This window comes from Gossypium arboreum, chromosome 10 (genome assembly GCF_025698485.1).
Source record: "Gossypium arboreum isolate Shixiya-1 chromosome 10, ASM2569848v2, whole genome shotgun sequence".
Taxonomy (NCBI): Eukaryota; Viridiplantae; Streptophyta; class Magnoliopsida; order Malvales; family Malvaceae; genus Gossypium; species Gossypium arboreum.
The window spans coordinates 53998263-54011366 of record NC_069079.1 but is presented as its reverse complement, the minus strand read 5'-3'; positions in this window follow the sequence as shown (position 1 = coordinate 54011366).

Sequence of the window (13104 nt, the reverse complement as noted above, 5' to 3'; positions counted from 1 at the left end):
CCGGATAGTGTTATCTAACCATAATTCAGCTCGCTTCGGCATCATCATCATCCGTAGCCTTAAATTCAGTGGCCCCATGTTTTGAATCCTATCGATTGGGGCTTACCCGACCTTATTGGGTCACCACGGAGGTATTGTAGGTGCGGGGTTGCATTAAATCGGGAATGGAGGTGGTGGAACAATAGTGTTGGTTCGAATGTATTGATTAAACCATTCGTTCATCACACTATAAAAGGCTTGCTTAGCCTCGTCATTAGGATTGCTGGCCATAGGTTGAGAGTCCGCCGCGCTGTCCCTTGCGCGAGCAAGCGCCACACTCTCCACATCATCAGCTATCGCTTCGGTTGGGATCGGGATCCATTGCTATAAACAAACATGAAGTCAAATTGTCGAATTCATCACACTATCGATTCATCATTTAATGGCATGTATAGCTAGACCCCAAACACATCACGGTAGTCCTAGAATCGACTAAACCGTGGCTCGATACCAATAAAATTGTAACACCCCAAACCCGAGACCATCGCCGTGTCGGACCGAGGGTTAACAAACCAAGTTCACATGTTTTTGCCCACCAATTTGACATTTCCAGTCAGGCTGGAAAACTGCGTCACTGTCGCCTTTAAAATCATATCTCGAGTTTCAAAACTCGGAAACTGGTTTCGTAAATTTTCCTGAATTTAGACTCATATATACATCCATGGATTTATTTCTAGGATTTTGGTCGGGCCAATTGGTACAGTTTATTAGTTAAAGTTACCCAAGTTACAGGGATCGACTGCTCTGACCTTCGCGCGGTATAACTTGAATATCTCTCTGCACAGGGCTTTAATGCTGGTGTCGTTTGTTTCTAATGAAACTAGACTCAAAATGGAATCTGTACATATAAGGTATATCTCCTAATTCTTTTGGATAATTTATAGTGAATTTTAAAGTTGCGACAGGGAACCCAGAAACCATTCTGGCCCTGTCTCACAATAGCTTTAATATCTCTTAACCTGTAACTCCTATGACCGTTTCGTTTCTTCCATATGAAAATAGACTCATCAAGGTTCATTTACATAGCTTATTCACTATTTGATTCCATTCCTATGAATTATGGTGATTTTTCACATTCACGCCACTGCAGCTGGCAGCATCTGTTTTAAGGTAGGACTTACCTATTTGGTAGTCTCCATGATTCAACTAATCTTGCCATACATAGGTTCATATATGATCATTTTAACCATGCCAATGGCTGATCATATGACCAACATTCCCATTTCCAAACCATAGCCACATCATGACCCCAAATATATATACATACAACCCACAATAAGTCTAAGTTCATGCTCCCTTTTCGAGCCATTTTCGCATGGCCATACAAACTTACATTACAACGTATTTAACAAACAAGAGGTAGTCCTATACATGCCATCTCAAGTTCAACCAAAATTTATACCAAAATGGAGGCTTGATAGTGTGGATGACTTGACTTCAACGATCCCAAATCCGATTGCCTCGAGCGAAATCTAGAAAACTAAGAGCCAAAGCAACGGGTAAGCATTTTTATGCTTAGTAAGTCTCAAGGAATATAATGAACTATAATTTACAGCAATACATTCACATAGCCAAATGCATCATTTCATTAATACACATTCTTACTTCATACTTCATCATTGTATAAGTTCGCAAAGCATCAATCAATTCAATAACTGAAATTCATTAGTCGATTGAGCGAATGTTGCTCAAACACGTCGACTTTCCAATGCACATATAACGTACCTTATCCTTTGGGCTGTCCGAGTGTACTAATTAAATTCATTTCAGCAACCAACACTCACCTCCAGCCCAAGATTCTTCGGAATATAACCGGATATAATCACGTGCACAAATGCCTTCGGGTCTTAGCCCGGATAGAATAACTCGCACGAATGCCTTCGGGCCTTAGCCCGGATATAACCACTAGCACAATTGCCTTCGGGTCTTAACCCGGATATAATTTCCAGCATAATTGTCCTCGGGCTTAGCCCGGATATCATTCAATTTCTCATGCACACATACATCAATAATCATTGGACATACTATTTCATTTTCGTTACTAAGGCTCAAACACAATTAATATCATTAGCATATTCGCCTTCGGGACTTAGCCCGGGTGGAATTCAAATACTCATACACACATAATCAATAATCATACACATCCATATTTCATCTCACATAATTCAAGTAAGGTCACTTCTTGAGGACTTACCTCGGATGTTGTCGAACGGCTTTTTCGGCTATTCGATCACCTTTTCCTTCCCTTGTCCAATTGTGGCCCTCTTAGCTCTTGAGCTAATTCAAACAAATTCAATTTATTAAAACCTCATTGTGCTTGCTTATGGCGAATATGACAAGGATTTTAAATGGTCATATGGCCACTCTTTAGCTTGAATACACAATGGTCATGCACATTTTATACTACATCAAGCAATTCAATACAATTTATTTGAGCATCAAGGAAATGCTAAGGCCTTCAATAGGCTACCCAAGGCGAATATTCATGTACATGTTGAGGTCAATTTTGCACTTAATACCTCACAAAACAGCATGCAATCTACTAATTTATGCTTTGCACATTGTGGCCCAAAACTTATAATATAGCATCAAGCACTTATATGTGTGCTAGGCGAATTGTGCTTGCAATTTCACAAGCATTCTTCCACATTTTCTTCTTTAAATCAATATATTCATCACTTAGTTCATAACCAAACATAATGTGCAATCATATATATGCATATATGAGCATGGCGAATTTTCAAGGTGTCCATAGCCATCCAAAACACAAACTTTTAACTAACATGCAAGAAGCATGAATCATGCTCAAGAATGCATCATGGCCAAGTATGACAATCATGCTCCTTTTCAACTTTAATCATGATAAAACAAAGAGAAAACTCAAAATCTTACTCATGAGTAGAAAATCCATCATTGCATGCATCATCATCAAGCTTCACACTTAGCATGCAATGGCTTTATCACTATAACAACTTTGGCCAAATACCATTTCCATGGCATACCAAAGATTTGAGCCATGGCTAACATGCACATCAAGTTAGCAACCAAAACATGCATGAAACTCCCAACACAACCTCATACATACCTTAATCTTGATGCAAACTTAGCCAAATCTCCTTCTAGATCTCTTCCAAACCAAGCATGAAGCAAAAATCCTCCTTCTTCCTTAGTTTTGGCTCAAAGAAAGGATGAACAAAATTTTTTCTTTCCTTCTCTACAACTCACGGCAATGGGGTATGCCACTCTCTCACACACATTTTTTTTCATTCTTTTCTTACCCATGCTTATTTGTTTACTATTTCTCCCTAATGCCCAACAAAACATGTTTCATGACATGTTTGACCCATATTTCTTTGTCATGGCGGGCCATTACTTGTAGAAAGGGGGAATTTGACATGCAAGTCCATTATTTTGCATGCATGCTTTAATTAGTCATCACCTATTTCCCTATCGTACTTTCAAAGTTCACTACTAAGTCCTTTCTTATAATTTAGCACCTAATTAATAAAAATCGAGACACGAAATATTTACGCATACCAATTCCACATACAATAAGTACGGAATATAACACTTAATTATTCTTGTGACTCGGTTTCGTGGTCCCGAAACCACTCTCCGACTAGGGTCACATTCGGGGTGTCACAACTCTCCCCACTCAAGAGATTTTCGTCCCCGAAAAGCTTACCGTAAATAGGTTCGGATATCGCTCTCTCATTGAGTTCTCGGTCTCCCAAGTAGCTTCTTCTATCCCATGCTTGAGCCATAACACTTTCACTAGCGGAACCCGCTTGTTTCGCAACTCTTTCACTTCTCGTGATAGGATACGAATTGGTTCTTCCTCATAACTCATATTAGCTTGAATTTCAATTTCGATGGACTAATCACGTGCGATGGATCGGATCTATAACGTCAAGCATCGAAACGTGGAAGACATCGTGAACCTTTTGAGTTCGGGGGCAAAATCAAACGATATGCCACTGGACCGACTCGCTCGATATCTCATATGGCCCAATGAACCTCGGGCTCAACTTGCCCTTACGGTAGAACACGAGTATTTTTTCCAAGGCGATACCTTGAGGAACACTTTATCACCCACCGATACTCGATATCCTTACGCTTCATATCCGCGCACGACTTCGACGATCGAAGGCTATCTTCAAACTTTCACGGATTACTTTCACTTTCTGCTTGGCATCCCTAATCAAATCCACCGAAAATCTTGCTTTCACCAAGCTCGGTCCAAAACAATGGTGTACGGCATTTACGCCCGTACAAAGCCTCGTAGGGTGCCATCTTAATACTCGATTGAAAGTCGTTGTTGTAAGCGAATTCAATCAACGGCAAATACCGCTCCCATGAACCACTAAACTCGAGGACGCAACATCTTAACATATCCTCAAGTATCCGAATTACCCGCTCGGATTGACCATCGGTTTGGGGGTGGAAGGCGGTCTTGAAATGCAACTTGGTACCCAAAGCTTCTTGCAACTTTTTCCAAAACCGCGAGGTAAATCTCGGATCTCTATCCGACACGATAGAAATAGGCACCCGTGTAATTTCACAACTGAGAAACGTACAATTCGCTTAATTTGTCCATTGAAAAATCCGTGACGTCGGGGACAAAGTGGGCCGACTTAGTCAATCGATCTACCACGACCCAAACCGCATCCTTCTTACTTGCGACAATGGCGGTCCGGATACAAAGTCCATTGTGACTCGATCCCATTTCCACTCGGGTATCGTGATTGGTCAAGTAATCTCAAGGCACCGATGTTCCGCTTTCACTTGTTGACATATTAAACATCTTGAAACAAAGTCGGAGATGTCTCGCTTCATACCATGCCACCAAAATCGACGTTTCAAATCATTGTACATCTTCGTACTCCGGGTGGATTGCCATTCGGCTACAATGGGCTTCATTGAATTATCGAAATGAGTTCAATTCTTTGGGACACACAGACGACTTTTGAACCTCAAACAATCGTCATCGTCGATTTGAAACTCCGAGTCCTTGTTCGAACACACGCAGCTCGTTTTGCAACCAACTCGTCATCGACTTTCTCGAGCTTCTCGAATTTGGTGTGTCAATAATGGTTTGGCTTTCATTTCAGCCACTAACACACCGTCGGATCGGATAGACAAGTGCACATTCATCGTCAGTAAAGTGAATAACGATTTACGACTCAAGGCATCCGCAACTACATTCGCCTTTCCCGGGTGATAGTCAATGATCAGCTCATAATCCTTTAATGCTCGAGCCAACGTCTTTGTCGCAGATTTAAGTCTCGTTGGGTCATCAAATACTTGAGACTTTTGTGATCCGAGTATACATGGCACCTTTCACCAAATAAGTAATGTCGCCAAATCTTTAAGGCGAATACGATGGCGCCAATTCGAGATCATGAGTCGGATAATTTTTCTCATGTGGCTTTAATTGCCTCGACGATAGGCCACAACTCGACCTTCTTGCATTAATACGCAACCTAACCCAAGTAGAGAGGCGTCGCTATAGATGACAAACTCCTTGCGGACTCGGGTTGCACTAGAATTGGGGCTTCATCAAATAAGTTTTCATTGATCGAAGCTTTTTGGCATTTCTCCGTCCATTCAACTTAACATCCTTTTGGAGTAAGCCGTCATCGGCGTGGCTATCGTTGAGAAGCCTTTACAAATCGTCGAGTAGTAAAGCAAGCCCAAAAAGCTTGAACCTCGGTAATATTTTCTGAGGCTTCCAATTTAGTATGGCTGAAATTTTATTCGGTCGACTCGAATACCGATCGCAGATACCACATGACCCAAGAAGCTTACCTCTCTTAACCGTAACTCACACTTGCTGAACTTAGCATATAATTGCTTGTCCCGTAAAATTTGCAAAGACTAACCGCAGGTGTTCAAGATGTTCGGTCTCATTTCTTGAATAGACCAAGATGTCATCAATGAACACGACTACGAATCGATCCAAATATGGTCTAAAGATTCGATTCATTAAATCCATAAATACCGCGAGGGCATTAGTGAGCCCAAACGGCATCACCAGAACTCATAGTGACCATATCTCGCTCAAGGCGCCTTGGGCACGTCTGAATCTCGGATTCGCAATTGATAGTAGCCCGATCTCAAATCTATTTTCGAGAACACCGAGGCTCCTTCAGTTGATCGAACAAGTCATCAATACGTGGCAACGGATATTTGTTCTTTATCGTCGCTTTGTTGTCGACGATAGTCGATGCATAGTCGCATGGTTCCATCCTTCTTCTTCACGAACAACACCGGCGCACCCCAAGGCGAAAAACTCGGGCGAGCAAAACCTCTATCCACCAATTCTTGCAACTGAGTTTTCAACTCCTTCAATTCCGTTGGTGCCATACGATACGGAGCTATCGAAATTGGGGTGGTACCAGGTACCAATTCGATGCCAAATTCTATTTCTCGAGCAGTGGTAAACCGGCAATTCTTGGGAAAACATCCGGTATTCACAAACCACGGCGCAGATTCGGTTTCTTCTCGATTCCTTGTCATCGAGTACGACGCAAGGTACGCCGCACCCTTTTCTTACATATTTCTGGGCCAACATCGCTGATATTACAGCTGGCAACCCCTTTAAGTCCGTGGACTCAACCCGAATTATTTCATTATTCGCGCACCTCAAATCGATAGTCTTGCTCTTGCAATTTACAACCGCATCGTGCATGGTCAACCAATCCAAACCAAGAATAACATCGAACTCATCGAATGGCAAAAGCATTAAGTCCGCGGAAAACAAGAACCTCGGAACACTAGGGGACTTTTCTTGCACACTTTGTTAACAAGCACGTAATGACCCAAGGGTTTGACACCGAATTACAAACTCAAGAGACTCAATGGGCAAAGTCTTACTGGATGCTAAGGTTTCACATATATAAGAATGAGTAGAACCAGGGTCAATCAAAGCAATTACATTTGTATTGAAAAGAGTGAAAGTACCGGTAATAACATCTGGAGAGGCAGCATCCTCGCGTGCCAGATGGCATAAGTCCTAGCAGAGCACGAGCCTCGAGATCTGATGGTAGCATCTCTAGATCCTCTCGACCGCCAACGACATTGCCCATATTTCTAGGTGGCCTACCTCGGCGATGGTAGCACCCGGGTTTGCACTCGACTTGCATTCTGCTCATGCATCCTCGGGCAATCCTTCATAAAATGGTCGGCCGATCCACACTTATAGCAGAGCGATCACGAAACCAACAGCTCCCCGAATGCCATTTGCCACAATGTGGACACTCGTCCTCTCTCGGCGATCATTTCCGCCACCGCAATCGAGGTGACTCGTGTGGTCACAGGGGTCGATCGCGTCCTCGTCTAGAAAATCCCAAACGCCTCTAGACCGGCTCGCATCATCTCGAAATCTCTTCGATGCTTGTTGAAGAGACTTTCCGAGGACCTCTTCGAATTCTCCAATCCCCACATCAGCTTTTTGTTTCTCCTTTCTAAGCTCTTGACTTTACAAGCTCGCTCAACAAGTACTACGAACTCTCGTATCTCGAGAATGCCAACAAACATCCCCCTAAATTCAATCAAAGAAAACAATGGTATGGTTCAAAGGGTGAAAGTACTTATGATGACATCAGTCAAACCCTAATTCTGTGGTTTCCTAATAGCATACACTCGTGCAAGCCCTCTTATCTTAACTTGAGTAGCAACTATGTGAGCTAGGTTCATTACCCAGCTTGCCTTCTATCATTACCTTTTCCTTTACCTCAATAGCGTGCACCAACTTGCACTAGTGTGAGGGTAACGTTCTGAGCTTACGACCCCTCTTTTCGTTCTGGGCAGTCCCTTATCATATGCTCTTTAGATTCACAGTTAAAACATCCCCCTAATAACTTTTGACATTCCCTAGGGTGCCTATGTTCATAGTGTTCGCAGAGTGACCAACTTGGGGGTCTGTGCGAACCTTCCTTCTCAGCATTGGTGTTACCTTGCTATTGTGATTGGTCCAATCAAAAACTACGTTTAACATTTCTGTTAGGGTTACATAAGTTGTGATACCTTTTGGATGTTCGACCATGTTGTCCAAGCACTGGCTTGGCAGACCCTATTGTAGCTTGCATAGTTTCTACCCTTATTTTCTCAATAGCCTTCGCATTATCAACCAACTTATCAAAGCTTTCTGTATCATGAGCTACCAAATAAAGTTGGATGTTGCAATGCAGCCCAAAGTGAAACCTTTTTTTTTTACAGTGATTTTTTTTTGTACGAAACCATCTCTATTGCGTACTGGGTCAATTGCACAGACTCTACTTCATACAAAGCCACGATTAGTTCACATTGTACCAAATTTATGAACTCCCACTTGTGAGTTTCCATGTACTGTTCGCCCATGAATTTATTCTTAAATGTCTTTAGGAAGAAATCCTAAGTCAGTCTCTTCGTGATAGTTCCTTACTTCACCATGTTCCACTAGTGATGGGCTTTGCCAATGAATAACGACACAGTGCATCTCGATTTTTCTTCCTTAGTACAAGTCATTTGCTCAAGGATTTTCTCAACACCCTCAAGCCAATACTCAGCTTTGGTAAGACTAGTTCCTCTAACTCTACTAAACTTTTTACCATCTAAAGCTTGTAGACGCTTTAGTGGCAACCCTCGACTGGTAGGAGTACGGTTCACACCAGCATAATGTTGTAATGCTCTAAGCATAGCTTGCACTAATGGTTCAACACTCTCGTCTAGTCCACTTGCCCTGTGAGGTCGTACTAGCATTGTTGAAGTCCTGTCACCCTTTGGAGTGTCTATAGTTCCATTAACACAGTTTGCATTTGCTCTTCTTAGAGGCATTTTACTTACTTTAGAGGTACATAAAACACAAAGATTAAGCACATATAGTTACACATCCTAAACTTAAGCATACTTTAGAACTTAATTTGCTAAATCACACATATCCGAACACAGTTCGCCAAACATATATGCGATCATAACTTGCCAAAACATATTTGTATTGAGAAGATGGATGATGCAGAGTGATCCAAAGCATAATTTTGTAGAAGATAAAGTTGAACAAAGGTAGTGCATTTCCCATTCCTACCCCAACAACAAACAACAGTCATGTATGACACTTCAAGTATTCACATACCTAGCAAACTATACTAGTTAACCTAGCAAACCTAACGTTCCAATTCAACTTGGTGAGCTTTGATACTAACAAATGTAACACCCATACTGTAACACCCCAAACCCGTGACCGTCACCGGCTTTGATCACATGGTGTTACCGGGCTTACTTCCCTTATTTCTCTCTTGACAATAATTGATTTCAGTTCCAGGCAGGCTAGCTAACTGCGTCACTGTCACCTTAAAAATCATATCTCGAGTTCCAGAACTCGAAAATCAGTTCCGTAAATTTTTCCTGAAACTAGACTCATATATCCATCCCTGGATTTATTTATAGAATTTTTGGTTGGCCCAATTGGTACATTTTATTAGTTAAAGTCACCCATGTTACAGGGGTCGACTACACTGACCTTCGCGCGTTACAACTTGAATATCTCTCTGTACAGGGCTTTAATACTGGTGCCGTTTGTTTCTAAAGAAACTAGACTCAAAATGGAATCTTCACATATAAGGCATGACTTCTAATTCTTTCTGTATAATTTATAGTAAATTTTCAAAGTCGCGACAGGGGACCCAGAAACCGTTCTGGCCCTGTCTCACGAGAACTCTAATATCTCTCAGTATACTGCTCATATGGTCGTTTCGTTTCATCCATATAAAAATAGATTTATCAAGGTTCAATTTCATAATTTATTCACTATTTAATTCTACTTCTACTATTTTTAGTGATTTTTCAATATCATCTCACTGCTGCTGTCCGCAACAGTTACTGCAGTAGACTATGCCAATTTCATGAATCTTTCCTTGGCCTTACTAATCATCCATCATACATGACACAATTTATGGCCACCTTATCAAAATTAAAGTTTCTAAGACTCGTGGCTATAGGTTCTAGCATCCCACTCGACGACCACATAGGCCATTTTCACATGACTTAAAGTTTACAACCCACAATTCAACAAAACATAATAGCCTATACATTCAACAATGGCATCATTCCATACACATACATTTCCATTTACACATCAACTCATTTAAACACAATTGAGTATATATTATGGTCATTTACATCAACACCAAATATATGCTTAATGACTTACCTTATGTTGGGTAAAACAGTCCAAGTCGGCTACTCGATGACCTTCGTCTTTCCCTTGCTTGATTCTCCTTCTTTAACTCCTTGAGCTTAATCAATAAATCAACTAGTTTAACCATCTTGCTAAACATTCATAATTCAACTACACATGCATATGTATGCTTGTATATTCGCAACCATTTTTTTACTAATCACCCATTTGGTCGATTATACACATCACCAAATATGCACCAAAAACTTGATTCAACATCACTTACATACTCACCCAATGGCCGAATATACTTGAAATTTTACAAACATTCTCCAACAATTTATTTTTTTTAAGCAAACACATTTATCATTTACTTCATAACCAAAACATCATGTGCAAACATATATCCACACATAGGTGCAAGGTCAATTTTAAGGTGTCCATAACCATTCAAAACACAAATTTTAATATCATGCAAGAAGCATAAACCATGCTCATGAGCATACCATGGCGAATACCTCACACACCATGCCCTTTTAAATTTTTGTCATGGTTAAACAAAGGACTCAATGCCCTACTCAAGAATACTAAAAAGAAATTTCAAGAGTAGTTAATCCATCATTACATGCATCAATAGCAAGCTTCACATTTAGCATGCAATAGTTTCAACACAATATCAACCTTGGCTAAATACCATTTTCATGGCATAACAAGGATTTGAACCATGGCTAACATGCACATCAAGTAAGCAACCAAAACAAGCATGAATCTCATGACACCACCTCAAACATACCTTAATATTGATGCAAGTATAGCCAAATCTCCTTCTAGTTCTCTTCTAAACCAAGCATGAAGCAAAAATCCTCCCCCTTTTTCCTTAGTATATTCGGCCAAGAAGTGAAAATGGATGAACAAAATTTCTCCTTTCTTTTCCTCTACTCACGGCAACAAGGGGCATCCATGCTCATCTTTCTTTTTTTTTTGTTCATTTTTTTAATGCTAATTTTTATTATATTCCTTCATACATAACTCACTAACCAAACATGTTGGAAACATGTTTTCCCTTGCCCATCATACCCACCTTGGCCGGCCACTATAGTCAAATTTGGGAAATTTGACATGCAAGGACAACATTTCCTAGTATGCATCAATAGGCCACTTCAACATTTGCCTATCTCATTTCTAAGTTTTTCACACAAGTCCTTTCTAGTGAAATTCACCTTTATAACACTAAATCAAATCATCAAAATGTCACACACAATTTAACACATATCATAGGCATCACAATAAATTTTAAATTATTTTTATGCCTTGGTTTTGTGGTCCCGAAACCACATCCCGTCTAGGGTCAATTTTGGGCTGTTACACATACCCAATCCAATTTCCAAACCTATGCTATTGAATGTCTTATTAGCCACCAAAGTGACTCCCCATTAACACCCAACCTCACCTCTAACACACCAACAATTTATAATATAAAATATGCTTAAGTTATCAAAGTGCAGTGAAATAACATATAAGTACTAACTGCAAAAATTTAGTTATCAGATTATATACTAATAGGGTTTGCATACTTAAGGTGTTTCACATACAAAACAAGTTAAGGGTTCGCATAAATATGTGAGTAAAATATACATGGATTTAAGACAACCTATCTCGCGAACTTACTATGAAGACTTTAGGGTACGCAACATTGGAAACATGGGAACCTATTTAGTCAGTTTAGCAAAAATTTCTTGGAAGCATATAAGAATATAGAGAAAAGAAATAACAACATTTGTATTCTAATTTTTGGAAAGTAATGCACTTTGTGGAACATTGAAGTTTATCAAACTAACATAAGGGTGCGTACCTCTGCACACTCGTATATTTCAAAGTCTTTAAAAAGATAAGTGTTTAAACAGGAAAGGTCTTTGCAATTTTCTTCTAAGGCTAAGGTCATGCAATCTCAGTTTACTAGGTATCTGTAACTTAAAAACTTTATGGGTTCACAAAAAATGCTACAGCAAATGTTGGAGTTCACACTTTTAGTAGAGTGCAACCCTTCTTACTTCGTAGTAACATTGGCGAACTCTGTAAAAGTTTGTTAGTTTTTAAAATGTTCATGTTATTGATTTTTTGGCATACTTTAAATTTGAAAGTAATCTAGCTGCAAACACTTATATTAAGAAAACATCCAACAAATTTGGATTAAAATTGTAAAATTCAAATACTGGGGTGTTTTAAGAAAGTAATGGTTTGCACATTAAAGCAATCATAAATATTCATAAAGAAAATAACTAAGTTCCTAAACAAGTAGTGAAATCATCCAAAAAAAATTCTGAGCCTAAACAAGATATTCCCTATTGCCTTTGACTCCAGGGTTCTCTTGTATCATCCTTGGAGTGCTAGTGCTTTTCTTGGTTCACTCGCCTCACCGCTGCACATCTTATAGTCTAAATATTTGTAAGGTTAATAAAAGGAGTGGGTGAGTTCTTTCCGAACTCAATGAATAATCAGGAAAGAATAACCACATTGCAGTACAAAACATAAGTTAAATAGAAACATACGCATAGTGACTAAACCACGAACAAAGTTCGCCATACTTGTACGAAGTCTATTTTGTAAACACTTACAGCTTAGTAAAAACATAGAATTTCAGAATCACGATATTATTTACTTGTTTGTTCCTGTTGGTTAAGCGGATCTCCTTATAATGCTTAGGAAAGAATCAAAGAGTCCTTAACATGTCCTATAAGTGCAGCACAGGCCTAAACACTCTCCAACACACCAACATGTCCCATTGAATAGAGCATAGCTCAACATTCCCTTATCTATCCAACTTGTCCCAGGGCCTCAATACCCAAAACATAAAACATGAAGGTGAGTGGTCTCAGTCCTATGGCATGCCATTATATCCAATAGATTCA